General features: G+C 29.7%; 1 protein-coding gene across 5 annotated transcripts in view; it reads right to left on the minus strand.

Moving 5' to 3' along the window:
• Positions 1–4,909: 4,909 nt before the first annotated feature.
• The window catches only part of LOC129960136 (uncharacterized), a 34,339-nt gene continuing 22,050 nt past the window's right edge, over positions 4,910–17,198 (minus strand). For 2 of the 5 annotated variants that reach the window (XM_056073304.1, XM_056073300.1), the window contains exon 8: positions 4,910–5,327. The gene's annotated coding sequence lies outside the window, so the exon portion shown is untranslated. Of the gene's footprint in view, positions 6,860–16,160; positions 16,283–17,198 lie in introns of those variants that run through there. The other 3 variants (XM_056073302.1, XM_056073298.1, XM_056073296.1) reach the window with 2 other exon arrangements.

The raw sequence follows: 17,198 nt of genomic DNA on the forward strand, positions 1-17,198 counted from the left end.
ATAAGGACAAACAGTCCAATTACAAATATCGCGGAAAATGTTATCCCCTTAAGAAATCAAAGTGTTGATTTAACTAAATTAAATATACAGACCACTCAGGGTAATTGCAGTGAATTTATAGATTTTTGGAATTTCTTCGAAGTTGCAAATCATAAAATTGATTCATTAACAAAAATTGAGAAATTTACTTATCTAAAAACGTATCTTGACAGAATTGCCTTAAATGCCGTATCGGAATTTTCATTAACTGAGCAAAATTATGATGCTTCGATACAGTTATTGAAAGAAAGATTTGGCCGAACAGACATAATCATGTCTTCTCACATGCATGAACTTTAATTGATTAAACCAATAAAAACTTGCTCACATGTAACAGGCTTTAAAAAATGTATGATGTAATAGAAAAACAAATTAGATTTTTGCAATCTTTAAATTTAGCTATAGGTACTTATCGCCCAATAATACTACAAAAGCTACCAGAAGAATTAAATTTAAATTATAATCGTCAACGTAAAACAGGTAAATTGTTTAACATTACTAATTTAGTAGAATTCATAAGAATTGAAGTAGAATGCAGGGAAGCTTCGTTATTATTAGTAAACTCAAAAATTTCTAATGCAAAAAAATATTCATTTAGAAACAAAACTGATCAAGGTTACAAAAATAGACATTCTTCGTATACGAATGACTTAACAACACATACAGACTCATTTCAGTATAAATATGAATCAAATCGTAAATTTAATCGAAAGAGAAACTTTTATCTTTCTTCCGGTGACAGACTGAATAATCAAAACTGTATCTTTTGTACTCAAAAACACGAGTCATGATTGCTCACTTAGTATTAATTAAAAGAAAAAAAAATCGTTAATGGCTAAAGGAAAATGCTTCACATGTTTTCAAAATCATGCAAGAAAATTCTACAATAGTAATTGTCAAAATTGTAAACTATGTGGCTCTCTTTTGCATTATTCTTTAATTTGTGAAAGACCGCATCGAGCCGAAGTAGGGTCTATCCTCAAAGAAAATAATCCCGCTTCTATTACCATGATATCTCTCAGCATTGAATCAAATAAAAGAAAAAATAGCGTCCCTGGGGCGGTGTTATTTCGGACATTTTCAACTTTAGTGAACGGGAAAAGGGGATTGGCGCGCTTGTGTTGTATGTAGGATTGCGGGGCCAATAAATCATTCATCTTGAGAGAGGTGGTTTAGGAACTGTAATTGAAAACAGTGAACAAGGAAGTTTTAGTATTCACACCTTCGGAAGTGAAACCGATGAGCGTCGTGTTTACGATATAGTTGCAATTACTTTAAGGAATGTGCAACACCCGACTAAGACTGTTAAAATACAAGTAGTTATTTTTAACTCGATTATTTCGGCGAAAATTTATACTCCATCGCAGTTTGTTAGAAACATAGCGTTGGAGAAGCAGATGTTAGTACTTCTGAGAGGATTGAATTGCAGCTGATAGTATTTTCGAATATTTACTACAGAGAAAGGAGGAGGGAATTGATTGTAAGGAGATATCTTCTAACCATTCAATCGTCGAGAGTGAAGAATCCAGCTTTGATAGGGTAAAAGATTTGTGGTTATTAGAAACGATTAGGATAAATCTTGGTAAAGAAGTGTCTCTACCAGATAAAGAAAATTTAAAATCGTTTGAACAAAATATGAAGTATACAAAGAAAAGATACGAAACTCGTTTGTTATGGAAGGAGAATGGTAAGGTATTAAGTAGTAATTATGAAATTGCAAAACGTCGTTTATTCCGTTTAAACAAAACATTAGATAAAAAACAAAGAATTATTTGTTAAATACGATGGCATCATTAAGGAACATTTCAGGAAAGGTACGAGTAGATTTGAATTTAGACCAAAATATGAACACAGATTATTTTCTTCCACATCATCCTGTAGTGCATGAACGGAAGTATAGTATAAAGGTGAGGATTGTCTTTGACGCATCATCAAAGGGAAAAGGTGCGTTATTGTTAAACGATTGTTTAGAGAGCGGATCGAACATAGAGTTGAAATAGTGATAGAGTGCAACCGTATTTTGGTGTAGGACAAAATAAAATCACGTGACTTTGGGAGATAATTTGTATTCGTTGTAACCGCATTCTCCATTTTTTTCAATAGCAAATTTTTTTCTCGCTTTTAACTGTTAAATTTTAAAGCTTATTTAAGCCATGGTTAACTCTTGCTGTGAAATTGGATCCAAAGAAAAGGCTTCTATGGATAGTCCTGTACAATTTCACAAGTATGTACAATAAACATATTTTATTGATATCCATTTTAAGTCAATTTCAAATTTCGTAACTTGGATCAATCAGTGATTTTGATGTTATAACTGAATAATATTTCATAGTTTGGTTTAGTTATTGTATTTAGTTAACTTGTTATGAAGTTTCATTTAAACTGATATAACTGCATTATTTGTCGCTACTTGAATGATTTTTTTCCTCGTCAATACAAGTGTCTATATAAACATTATTGACCGATTAATAATTATGTATTTATTTTAATGCAAATAAAGTGCCTTATTATTTCCAATATATTGTTCCTTTTTTACCATAAATATTCGAATTGTATTATTCCGTGAACATATTAAATCATCATTGTGAATGAACTAGTGAAACTCAAATGTATGTTTTACTGAAAATATTATATGGTAAAATTTCATAAATGTGCAAGTAATAATTGCATGTTTTTATAAATTTTAATCAAGATCTAAAAAGAAACTACTGGATATTCTAAAGATAAGAAAATATTGAAGAAATAAATGCTATCTTTACAGATAAAAATTTTGTTTTAATGTCAACATTTATTAATAACTTACGGTATGCACATACCCTGAAATCACCGTTTTGGTAAAATTTTTCGAATTTCTTTATTATTTTGTATTGAAGTCAACGCATTTAAGATTCCAAAAAGGATTTACTTTAGTTTCTGCGGTAGTTAGAAGCAAAGTTATCGGCAAAATTATAAATCAAAAGTGAATTTTTTAAAATTGATATTAACAAGGGGAAGGCACGAGGTTGAAAATTGAGTTCGGGATGAGATTTTGCATAATAGGAGTATATATTTAGAATGTTCATTCATGAAAATATTAAGGTTCAATAGCCAGATTTTTTAAAAAATTTGTTTGAGATAATAATGGAAAGTATTTGAGCATTTAATGTAAAATTAAAAGATGTTTTTTCAGGTAAATAGAAGAAATAAAATGTTTACTTAAAGAAAAAAAAAAATCACTTTTAATTAATACAAAAAAAAAGGTAAAAAAAAAAAACTCAGCATGATTTAAATAAACAAACTCAGTTACTGATGTTATGAAAAGAAAATACTATTTTCGAAATCAGTTTGCTTGGTTTTCAAAGAATGATAATCTCAAAACAAGGAAAGGGATATTCATATATATATATATATATATATATATATATGAATATAACTGTTCAGGAAATGTTAACTGGAAATGAAAACCGACCCAATGCCGGGAAGCAAAAGGTTGCTCGACAGTTTCTGAGTATACCGAGATTTGCGATATGGCGCCAAAAATTCATGTTAAGCACTCTTGTTTCGATAAAATACAAGCTACTAGTCCCATCCATTTATATCTCAGCTCTATGGAACCGAACTTAAATCCTGATTTAATTGAAATCTTGTTACGGTTCAGGTTACACAAAATTTCATTTTGTGCAGATTTTAGAAGTAGGGATCGCCGAAGAAGATAGGCAATTTTTGAAATTCTTATGGATAAAAAGAAATTGTCCTAATCTCGGTCTCAGCCCTTACAATATTGAAACATTCTAATATAAAAGAATCATCTTTAGTGAGAAGAGCAGTCCATTCCTACTTGCTGCAGTCATTAGACTGCATTTAGAAAAATTCTAAAATGAATATGAAGAAGCTTATAAAATTTTGAACTATTTCTACGTAGACGACCTAGAAGCAGGCAATCAAACGTTTCCGAAGTTTAATGATCTACATTTTAAGTCAGACCTGCATGAATCTAAGAAGATGGGCTACGAACTCCTCAATTCTTGGAACTGTTGTTAAGGAAGAATCACTGAACTTTTCTATGGTAGAGACAACCAAATAAGAGTAGTTAATATTAAATTACCTAACAGTTATGTCTTAAAACGAAATGTTCGAGATGTAGCTATTTTACCGACTGAAAATTAATAATCAGAATTGTAAAATTGTATTTGTATCAGTATTAATTGTTTAATCTGTGTTATTGTAAAATTACTGTTTGTTGTAAATATAGTATGTAATTTTATGAATGTCATAACCCGGGGATGGGTGAGTGGATGTTAAAGTTTTAATTCCTTCCGGTGAAGAAAAGAGAAAATCTACCTCCCCTAACCGGATGCAATCCAGACGCCGAAGCTGCAGCATGTACTTTTTTCTCTATGTGTTGTGCTTTGTGATTGCGTAGTAGTTTTAGAAAATGTCCATGTCCTTATATATGCGAAAATAAAACGTATGAAAAATCAACTCCTGCTTCTTCAGTTGATGGAATTATCGTGCACTGACTGTACAGCCATTGATGGTGACTAGACGTGGAAAATTCATATAATATCCACAACGCCACCACCGCTACGTCACTGATAAATTCCAATTTGGGTAAAAATAGAGAAAAATATTTACAACTTTATAACACAAAGTTAAATACTATAACACACATAATATGTATTTGAAATTCAATGCCAGAATAACTAGCAAAAACATCAAAAACAAACTTTTTTAAAAATTAGCGTGTTGAGAAAATTCTGCAAAACTTTAGTCATTAATTATATAAATTTTAAGAATATACAATGACATTTTAAACAAAGCAGCTCTGCTTTTTATTTTTTAATACCAAATTACACTTTTGACCATTAAAATTGTAAAGCCATGAAGGAAATCTCAAAAAAGATATTTATTGTACGTAAATAGTATTGCATGAAAACAAAACGATTAACAATTATAAGAAATTGGGGAGTTTACAGAGGTGCGAAACTAGTAGAAATAGCTACCAGCTCTGACAGCTAACACGGCCTTTATCCGGTTAGGCATGAAGTGGATCTAGGTTTGATGGTTGAAAAAGGCAATTCATTCCATGCTGTTTCAAGTCTATGCCACACTTCATCCACCGTATTAGCTACAGAGGGGTGGCGGGCCAGTTTCATTAACCAGACCAGATGTTTACAGTCGGTGACAGATCTGGAGAATGTGCAGATAGGGAAACAATCGAATACCCGGTGTGTCAAGGAAGGTCAAAACATGATGTGCAACATGTGGTCTTGCATTATCTCATTGGCATCGAAGATAAGGCACAACATCTATAAGAAAATTATCAGAAATTTTCCGATCTGCATTCAAATTACCGTCGATCCGAACTAGAGATATGTGTGCTGTGTGCCCAATGGCTGTCCAAATCATTACATCAGATGCAGGATTCCTATGCCTATATCAAATCCAAGCAGGCGACGTGTGGTCTCCTTGGAACCTCCAAACATGTATTCGACCATCTCGTCTGAAAAGACGACATTGTGCCACTCCTGTATCCAGCTTTATCGTTTGGCGCGCCAGAATCACCGTGTCTCTCTATGCTGCATTGTCAAGGTAAGCCGAAATAATGGTCACCGTGCTAACAGTTCATGCTGCAGCAAACTTCATCACACCGTATAAGTGAATACTAGGGATGCTGCAAACATGCTCATTTCCAGATTAATGCTCAGTGATGTGGTTGTACAGTTTTTCAGGGCCGACCTCAAAATATATCTGTCATCTCGGACGTTAGTCTTGGGATGGCGTTGAGATCCTGCATGTCGTTCAGTAAGACCCTAAGCAACCCATTGATTCCATATTTGTATGGCAGTGGTTGGATTTCGACCAGTGTGACGAGCGATATCACGGAACGATAGTTCACATTTTCGATCGGCGAAGATCCTATATTTATCGAATTCCGACACTGCTGGTAAGCCTTTTTATTCGAGGTATTCTGAGCAAATTCCAACCTATTTAAGCGCTTTCCTAAGGAGAAATCCACTACACTTTTTTTTTTATACATAGTATATAGTATTTCAGATGTCGTTTCTCCCTCCTGCGTCGTCTAAGTGCACTAAAATATTAATAATTTCCATATCTGAACCACTTCCTCCTTTCATGTGATTTTCAGGTTCATCAGATCATTCCTTCTAGGTGTTGCATTTTTAATGGTCAGCAGTGTATTATGCATACCAAGTTGTAGAATATAAAAAAGACATAGAATATGATAATATATGTAGAATATAAAAAAGATATAGAATATGATAATATATGTAGAATATAAAAAAGATATAGAATATGATAATATATGTAGAATATAAAATAGATATAGAATATGATAATATATGTAGAATATAAAAGAAGTTTCAATATTTTTTGTACAGTAGATCAAATGACAAACATTAATAAGCTTCAATGATTAACAAACCTTATTCTTAAAATCATCGATGTTTTGAAAAGTAAAATGAAAGGAAGATAAAAACACAGCACTGAAACAAATACAAGTCACTGAATGACTCTTAATTGTTCACATGAAAATGTGCGAAACGACACTGTGGATATAAATGAAGACTTTATTCAAAGTATATACCATAGGCCTGAGCACAACGATCCCATTCATTAACGAGCTGAAGAATTCCTTGTTCCCAGAATTCCTGTGGCTGTGACGAGACCCAGACCTTGACAGCGTCCTTGAATTCGCCGTCCAATCTGAAGCGCTTCCCTTTCAGATGTTTTTTGCAGGAGGGAGGTGATGACGAATGCTTCCACTGCATGCTGTCCCACTTTGTCTCTGGCTCATAGTGATGGCACCAACTCTCATCGCCTGGGGGGGGGACATGTAAAAAAACACCATGAATGATGATTTGAGTATTATACTGGAGCAAAATCCTTTTGTAGAATAAACTTCGCTGAAGATTAAGATTAGATAATAACTATAATTTTGTTCACCCAGTAAATTAAAAAAATAAAATAAAATAAACACCTTTATGGAATTCAACTAGAAATGGTAGGAGCTAAAAAAAAGCGCAAGTGAATAAAATCAAATATTATGTAAAGCAGCTGCTTCTTTCAAAAATGCAAAAATGTCGTTTTTGCCCAATTAAATATGTTAAGTCACAAATATCCTAACTAAAAACTCCGCAAAAGAAACACCTATGCCTTCAAGTTAAAATTTCATTACACTGGATATTACGCAATCGACTACTGTGATTACACACTGCAATAAATTACAATTCACTACAGTACAGTAACATTCTTTTAATAGGTTGTTCTAGAGATTGTTTCAAAACAATATAATGTGGTGAATAGCATCCGAAAATCGAATTTGTTTTTTAGAAGTGCTATTATTATTAACAAAAATTTGACTTAAAATTATACTAAAAATTTGATATAAAACTAAAAACAAAATCGCATACCAAATTTGATAAATTTCAATCATTGCGTTTTTGAGTTATCGCGTTTACATGCTTCTGAAACTGATAGACGGTCATCCCTCATTAGATTTGGTTCAAAATTTGATAGGTATCTTACAATATGGATATTAAAATATGTGCACTGAATTTTAAAAATCTATTTTTCCTATTTTTTAATAATCGCGTTATCGTATATTCGGACAGCGGGCAGATTGCCTCTGAACGGCTTTGAGAGAAAACGAAGTAATTTTTTATCATTATTATTGAAAAACAAAAACACAAAAGATAAATTTTTTCCAGAACTCATTAGAGGTATTCTAAAAGTAAATTAAAATGAAAGTTAAAAAGCAGACGATTACCTGAGGAAACAATTGATCTAGTTTACTTTTGGTATTGTTTTGATTATGAAAAATCAAATATTTTACTATCTAAAACGACTTTAAAAACCTTCCTGATACTTCAATAATTATGAACCAAATTTAAAGTAAATCAACTAGATAACAAGGGGAAAAGTTAATTATCAGAATGTTTAAAAATCCACCGATTAAACTCATATTTTCATTTTAATTAGGAAACGTTTCAGGCAATGAATTTTTTTTAATTGTTTTTTAAATTATAATATTTTATACAAAAGTAATTTTTACAAAAAAAAAAAAAAATGATATGAAACTATTTTTAATGCTTATCAAAGGTATATCAGCAGGCTCTAAACAATTTTATAAAGTTTACTAATTCAAATGAATGTTTCAAAATGGTTATACGGTTACATTTTCAACACAATAAAAATATAAAATAACTCCGCCCTTTATAAACATTTAAAAAAAAAATTTCAATAACTTTTATAAATGTCAAGATTTTTAAGACAGTTTTTAAGTTTCTATAAACAAAATTCTGCTGCATCAGAGCTATCAATGGAGATTGATTTGGACAATTTTTACATTTTCGTTTCTTTTTTCTAAAAATGTGATAGCAGATTTCCAGATATGAGTTCCCATTTTGCCATTATGAAATTCCATACTTTGAAGTAGAATATCGAGTTCGCCACCTTACCATAATTATAAAAAATTACAAACCTGGAAATTCTTATTTATGAACTATTGCCGAATAAAGTTAATAAATAAAAATACATGAAACAGATAATTGATTATTTCAAAATAAAAAAAAGTGAAATTTATTTTTTAATCTCCATTGACAATGCTGAATAAACTGTTGAAAGCAATTGGCACCATAATTTTTTCTTAATACTACAAATGCTTCAGAGGAAGAAAGAATTTTAAATGGACAATTTTTAAACAGAATATTACATTTTTATATTTCTTTAAAATTATTAATATTTTAAATCGAATTCTTCGTTACTGATATTTTTAGTTTTAAATGGTGAATTGACGAATTTTTATAGATGAATGATGCGGCATTCGTAACATTTTAACTTGATTTAACTTTATATCATTTTGTAAGTAAAAGACTTTGCATTTACTTCTTGATGTATCAGAATTCCGAAATTTTGTACAAATGTATGTTTTTGTATGCCTGTTAAACAATCAAGTTTTTATTAAAATATTCCCCGAAAATCTGTATAACTTAGATGCTTTTTTTCCCCGTAAGATTTTCTTAATGAATACAGAATCCATACAATATTCTACTTCGATTTCTACGCAAAATTGCCTAAATTTTATAAATGATGGCTAGATCTAGAAATTTTTTTTAAAAAATCGTTTCTGAAGATTACTTTAAAAAAAAAAAATCTATTTCGAAAAATTCAAGTTTTGAAAAAATCGCCATTAATGAAAATAATTTTTTGTGAAGTTTTATTTCGCACTCTAATATTCATTGTCAATAAGTTCGAAGGGTCAAGCAGAAAACTATTTTATCTTATATGAACAACAGTAATGTTGGTACTAATATGAAAATTCAGCATAAAATGGGAAAACGGGGAGAAAAAAATTATGAAGTTTTGTTTCCTCAAACTCATGAGAAAAAATGAAATTTATTTAAATTTGAAAGTTAAATAGTGCCAAGAAATTGATATTAAAGTAGTAAATCATTTAAAATCTTATTCGAACACAAATTTGTTAAAAAATTTGCCTATTCAAAGGATTGATCACCGAGTTCTAAAATTCGAAGTTCTTAACCTCTGAGCAGAATAAATAAAGGTATTGTCGTAGCACTTAAATTACTCAACAATTGATTGTGCAGTAAGATGAAAAGCAATTACATTGAATAGTAATAATAAATATTAACAAAATTTAGAAAGAAAGAAAAAGGGGGTGGGCACAATTTCAGGTAAGGTGTTTTACGGCAAAATCGGTACAGAATCATGCAGAGGTACTAAGATTAAAGAGAAAAAAAAAAAAAAAAAAGAAAAAAAAAAGATTTTACACAAGCATAAAGCTGAGATCTCTTGATGCTCTTCAGAAAAGATTCAATTTTTTTCATTTCTATTCAATTTATCAAAGAATCTTGAAAATGTTCTATGAAAATCTTTCAATGTAGAAAAGCTGAGATATTTGCGAATGCCAAAAGAGCATTTTCCTTCAGACAGACTTTGACGACTGGTGTAGAGAAAGGAAGGGAGAGGGGATATAAATGGAACGGGCACCTTCCAAACAAAACATTACTATGTTTATATCATTTTCTAAAGCCTAATCTGATGATTAAGTGATCTATCTCGAACGTAATTTAATTCTGCTAAGCTACTGATATTTTAGACAAAAAAAAAAAAAAAAAATCTCAATAATCAAGGCAATATACTTGCTATACTGCTGTTTTCGCCATATGTGTGTTTAAAAAACAAATCTTATAGTTAGCTAGATGCACCTGATTTATCAATCTTCATTTCAATCTAATTTTATAAAATTTCGATCCTTGAAATGGACACTGGAATTGCCTTATATTTGAATAATGAATTATAACAAGATACAGTATTTAACTTTTAACATAAATTAATGCGATTGTTTCATTGGTTATTCTTTACTTGCTTTGAACATGAACAATACTGTATTATTGTTATAAGTGGAATAAAAGGCAAAATCGAAAATAAACAATACAATTATTATTAAATCAAATCGAGTTGTTTGACTTTTAAGCTTACTTCAGCTCTTAATATTAATACTAAAGATCTCTTAACATGAAGGATGTATAAGAGATTTTCAAAATTAAAAATTCATTAATTAAAAAATTCCGGAACAAAATAAAAATTGGGAGCCTCTGATTTAGAGATTCTAATCTCCTTCAGCTTTTACCTTAATGCATTTCCTTTGTATTCTGCGATGTCTATGCGCTTATCAAAACTTTAATAAATTTTTAGACTTGCGAACTCGTCAGTTTGTTCGATTTGAGTTAGCATTAGGAATGTATGTTCTATATACTTCGTTACTGTTATCAATTCTCAACACTGCGCCAAGGTTCTAAAAAATGTGAACTAAATCTGTGAATTCAGAAGTTCGAATTACATATATTATTTATTTTTCAAAGGATTAATTCAAGAACACATCGAATGTGAACGGATCCAGAAATAAAATAAAAGAATACTGCATTGATATTAAATATAATTTTTCCCCAACTTAAATATAAAAGAATGAGTATTTATTATTATTATTTATTTAATTCATTCCTGGTATGCAATATTTTTCGTTAATTCGATTCGTTCATATTCATTTTCATATAAACGTAGAAAACAAAACTAAACAAATGTTAATGCAGTTGTACGTAATCTATTAATTTAATAATAGGTTACATACAACTACTTAGAGAATTTGTATCTACCAACATTTTTGAAATGAATCGTGGCCAATGTTCCAGAGAGTGGCTTAAATATGGGGAAATTGGTGTTTCTCAAGCATTTCAGGCCTTTGTGTTAAGAAAACCTATAGCGAGACAGGGAGCATGGAAGTACCCATAATAAACATAAATTGAGGTTAATTCAATTCAAAAATTAATCAGTGCACTCCTTCCTGGACTCTTTTCAAAGGTTCAGACGATCGATGCTATTTAAGAATCAATTTGATAATTAGCAATCAATCACTGGTACAGATAATGAAGATTCCACAGAAAAGATTGTAAGTATCATCATCGATTTAGGAAACCTTTAATCGGATCCTTAAGTTATAAAGATACTTATTCCAGACTATATCAGAAAACTTCGTATGTTAATATACATCTTCTTACTTTTACCACTTTATAATCCATGATTTTTAAATTTTTACAAGATTTTTAATAATTACAATGTTTTATTCTCACTCGGGGCGTAAATAACAATAATGACAGAAGGGCAGCGGAAATGATGAGGTTTTCTCATTGTCTTCCAATACAATCAAATTATTCCCATCCTCTTCTGTCAACATAAAACTAAAATGGAATACCGACCTTTTCTCAATTAAACATTCATAAACATTAGCCTCGTTAAAATTCTTAATTATGTGTAGGCGGGATTGTATTTAATTTAGAAACAAGAAAAATTTAATCAAAAATTCTAATTTAATGAGGAATAAACCTGAAAAATATATGCCGTTCTCAAGCTTCATGAAGGTATTTCTAAATCCAGAACACTCTCTAAACGATCTTTAGACAGTAAATTCAAAACTAACTGGTGTAATATTATTGGATAGCAACGGTTGTTGTTGATTCCATTTATATATATATATAAAAAAAAAAAAAAAAAAAAAAATTCTTAATACAAAACCAACTGTTATTTATATTATCTTGCCTCAAGTACAAGTCAATACTTTATAAAGACATGTTACTGTACTATACGTTTAAAAAATTTCTTATAGAAAATGGAAATCGAAGACTAAATATAATTTATACAATGTAAGATAGTCTTTAATCCTTTAATTGGGTAATTTTTTAAAATCACTATTTAGATGCGATGTTTGCAAAATAAGTTCAAATATTTTTCAAACAAAATGAACTGATATTATGTGTAACACGATAATAATATGACATAATAAAAAATCTGTAATCGTAAAAATAAACACTCTAAACTGTGAAAAACGCTGGATGAATAGAAAATGGACTGATAGCCAACCCGCGGAAAAAGCAGCTGGGGGGGGGGCGGTTAGGATATTTAATTCAATGGAAGGAAAATATATAATCATATATACGATACAATATTAATATATACGCTTTTAAAATAAGCATTACTTAAATAAATTTTTAAAAATGTAAGAGTAATTCGTATAAAAACATTTAAATTGATTTTATTGTTCAGAAACAAATATTTATATTAATGTAAAATCAACACTTCACATGTCTCGGCTTGTTTCAAGCACACTGCAAGTAGGAATGTAGAAGCCGATTTTAAAACGTCTTTTTAAAGGTCGTTTATTTCTCATTTTTTACACAATTTATTAACAACACAATAATCAAGTCTACAGTACTGATAGAAATCAAATTTTGCAGTAGATATTTCATTTCTATAGAAGAATTGCATGCCATATTTCAATCATTCAGATTATTGTATTTTTGACTCATTGTATTTATGCACACATGGAGAGAAATTAATACAAATAGGTCATAATTAAAAATAAAATTCTTTCCCAAGCTCAAACTGGCCTTCCACTCTGTAGTGTCTGCGAAATGAAAATGTTAACAGCATACTATATATAATGTGTAGTAGATATTGTATATCGCATGAACATCACCTTATGATATCTATTACCTAATAATTTAAACTCTGAGTGACAACTCTTTAAGGGATGCGTATTTAAAGGTTATAGAAAACTACCAACTATTAAGCCTATAGAGAAAGAAGAAAAAACTAAATAAATAAATAAAAAAAAAAAACTAAACTGATTTTAAGGTAAAAATATCTCTCCAAGTTAGAACGGAAAAGATAAATAAAACGACAAGCAAAGGTTTATTTATTCATAAACAACCCCCTGATTCCCATAAATTTCTCTCTGTAACAAACACTGAAAACAAAACTTTTCATAATAATTTTCTTCATTAATTTTATATTCCTTTTTTTTGAACGAAATCTATCGATGGATTATTAGATTACACTAGGCAAGCATAAATTGTTAGGCGAATATTTTTGTTCAGTACACGAATATTTTGTTTAGTACAGAGAAATTTTATTCTATATATAGAAAATGTTTTTCTATTGAAAATCCACAATCCAGGAAACAAGTTCGATATATGGAAATTTAAATAGTGTCACCAATGCTTCCGCGATATGCAAACATTTAAATGGTTGTAAAAATAAATTGTTTTTATTTTATTACAGATAATTAGTTTTTAAACTAGAATAGTTAAAAGTCTACTGTATTGCCATGGAGCATATTTTTAAATTTTTTTTTCATAACTGAATCATCAAAAGATGAACAAATTCTAAGGGAAGTAAAGTTAAAAAGTCTTTCCGATTTTCTATTTTGTTTCTTTAAGGAAACTTTCATCAGAGTAGTGTCTATTTAGTAAACATTTTTTTTAAAAAACTTTCTTGAATACGAATTTTATACAGAGAATGTATGAGTGTATTAAAAATTCGAATTCAAGATTTCATTCGGGTCCCAAAAAACACATTTTTGGAATATGACTGCCTACGAACAGAATAACGAAGTGAGATAGAGAGATAAAATTTGATATGTCATTTTGAGACCAAATTTGTAGATTTCTAAGATTTTGTAAGAAAACAGAGGAAGTTTGTCTGTTTTATTGTTCTTATACGAGTTAACACGATAAATACTAAACGGAAAGAACTAGATGAATAAAATCTGGAACACAGATTTAGCATTTAAAATGTAACTGTATTTCAAATCAAATCCGCCAAGGGCTGACCATTTGCTTTTCTATATTTATATACGACAGTAAGTGCAATAACGTAAAACGTAGATAAATGAAATTTGGTAAATGATCGTGTTGTTAAAATTGCAATTGTGTATTAATTGTTGATTTCAACTGGTCGAAAACTAAGCGTTCAAAACGCAGGCTTTCTTCATTATCCTACATGGCACAAAGTGCTGAAGTAATTGCACCTCTCCCATTGCCGACAAATGTACAGAAGTAATAAACAACATGTTAAAGAATTTTGCACGCTACTCTTCTTTAATAAAAAATAAAGATGAAAATATGTTTGTGTTTTAGCACTCTTAAAGGCCAAACCTTTTACCTACAGCTGTCAAATTTGGCGCATGTATACTTTTGAAAGAAAGTAAATTTCTCACGATTATTTCCGAAAATAAATATTACACCGGTGGTTTTCAACAATTTAAAAATCTGAAAACCATAATTTAAAATTTTAGAATCGAAACCGTTTTTTTAGTTTTGCCACCTATTCAATCAAGGACCCCCCCCCCCCATTTTTGAAAGCTACGGAAGAAGCATTCTGGTTTAATATGTGTAATTTATAAGACGAATAAAAAGTGAATTTGCCATGCCGCAAAAGTTAGATGAGATATAAACGGTTCATTTGAATTTTTAATAGTGCTATCATGTTACGGTACCGGTCTCCATTAGGAAAATTTAAGTACACAGTAAATAGAGCATTTGTAAGAAATAATAAGATTTCAATGTCTGACAGAATTATGGCCAGGGAATTAAGTCTAAGCGATTTAACTGAAATTAAATATAACTAATATCCACTGCGAATTAGCAGATCGATAAAGGTTCAACATAAATTGCTTTTAATTAAATACTTAAAACAGATTAAATCATTCGATCGTAGAGAGATAATTAGGGAAAATACAGTTAATCAAAGATATTCTCAATAGTATTTGTCAAGTAAACATTAATTATAGATTAAAAAAAGTGTCATCATAGAATAGTGGTATCCATAAATGTAACATTTTATTTATGCAGAAGTAACTATTTGTTCAAATGGTAACACCTAATTTAAAAATAAATTCAAACCTTTAGAATTAATTTATCCGGAATGACAATAAAACTTGAACAGTTTATAAATCATTTCAAATATGCAATACTTATATTAAAGTATATGTTTCTTTTTAACTCGGATTTAAACCATGAATAACAATAATTATTGCAATACCGTAAATTTCAGCAAAAATACTTTAATATATTGTTTTTAGCTTGCAGAATGTCTATATTTGACAATGTTTCGGGGAGATCATTCCTGCTCGTTTTTGTTTTATTTTATGGTACGGTAAACCATTGCCTTTTTTAAACTTAAAATTTTGCTTAATGTACGAGGTATTATTGTACAAACGTAGAATTGTGTACTCGCACAATATTTTTTCGTGCATTTATTCTAGTTTTGGTATAAATAATAACTATGCATCATCGTATGGCTTTTATTCGATTTTTTCGCTGCTTTTTACATAGTAAATCAATGTCATATCTCGTATATGCATGCTAAAATAATTAATATCTGGTGAATAAAGTGGCCAGTTCAGTTGCAAAGAACTGTTCAGGTATTGAATGAATAACATATCGTTGCTCACTGTTCAGTTTTTGAATGCTGAAGGTCAACTCTTTTTATGTCCTTTCTCAGGACGCATTCTTTGAGAAATCTAATGATGCTCATTCAGTTATTTCGGTTAAAAATTGTAGATTGACCTTATCGTGGCAAGATTGCTTTTTTGAAGAAAAGCAATATATATTATATATATAGGTAGCTTATTTTACATATATTTTTATTTTATAGTGGTAGTATATTTTTATAAAGTTGTATGTATGGTATACTATACAAAATGAACATAAGGGTTAATAAAACTAGCGCTATATAATATAAACAAAGTTCAATTTTTTAAAATTTTTTATTAGCATCACTACTAATAATAAAGATGAATGTAAAGTATGTATGTTGGCATTCCACAAGCTAGACCATTTGATGTAGAGCTAACAAAGTCGGTACAATGGAGAGTAAAAATGATCATCTATACATAGGAGTGGAAATTTTAATTAATTAAAAACTAAGCAAAACTTTGGTATTTTTCAGTGATAAATTCCAAAACTATTATAGCACAAAAATTATTTTAACATCATCATCAAATTTAAAAATATATATACATTTTCGATTATGCCATTTTTCTGTTTTTGTTTATAACGAATTTTTTAAAATCTCTGAAGATATTATTATAACTGCACAAACCACCTTTGACAATCAGTCTGTTCGCTCAGATTAATGATTCTATAAGTTGTCAAATGAGTTAAGCTCATGAATGAATTATCAAAACATTTCACCTTATTATCTGATATGACTAAATCCATGAATTCAATTGAATCAGCTTACTGCTAATTAAAAAGTGTACATAATATGAAATAAGTGAAAATCCTACTATAGGGTTAATATTGGCAAAAATATGAGATTGAATATTTTGGATGGATGAATTTGAATTCCATCGGAACATTTAAAAGCATTGTTATATAAGTTAATAAAATTGAATTAAAAATATTAAAATTAAGGGAAAAATTCTACAAAAATGTAAACAATATCATTAAAAATGTAATTTTCTGAGTCTTTGAATAATATGAAGACTATTTTTGAAAGATAACTGTTTTGGAGATGTGACCAATTTCCATAGACAAGTCATGTTGAGAAGGTTAAATATATTATTGTGCTCTATTAAACTCAGTTTCAAATCTATTTCTTGATTTCATTTATATTTTCTTTCTTCTGACTAAATGTGCATTTTGGTGACCATCAGAACATTTCTCATACCATTTTGCAGTTCCGTTAATTAGCTATATGAAACACTACATTTTATGCAGCCGTAAAAATGTTTAATGACGCATTCATATGTTTACATTTAATTGTTGCCCTTTGACAAAAAGTAAGAATATGCCATGCTC

Source organism: Argiope bruennichi, chromosome X2 (genome assembly GCF_947563725.1).
Source record: "Argiope bruennichi chromosome X2, qqArgBrue1.1, whole genome shotgun sequence".
NCBI classification, from domain to species: Eukaryota; Metazoa; Arthropoda; class Arachnida; order Araneae; family Araneidae; genus Argiope; species Argiope bruennichi.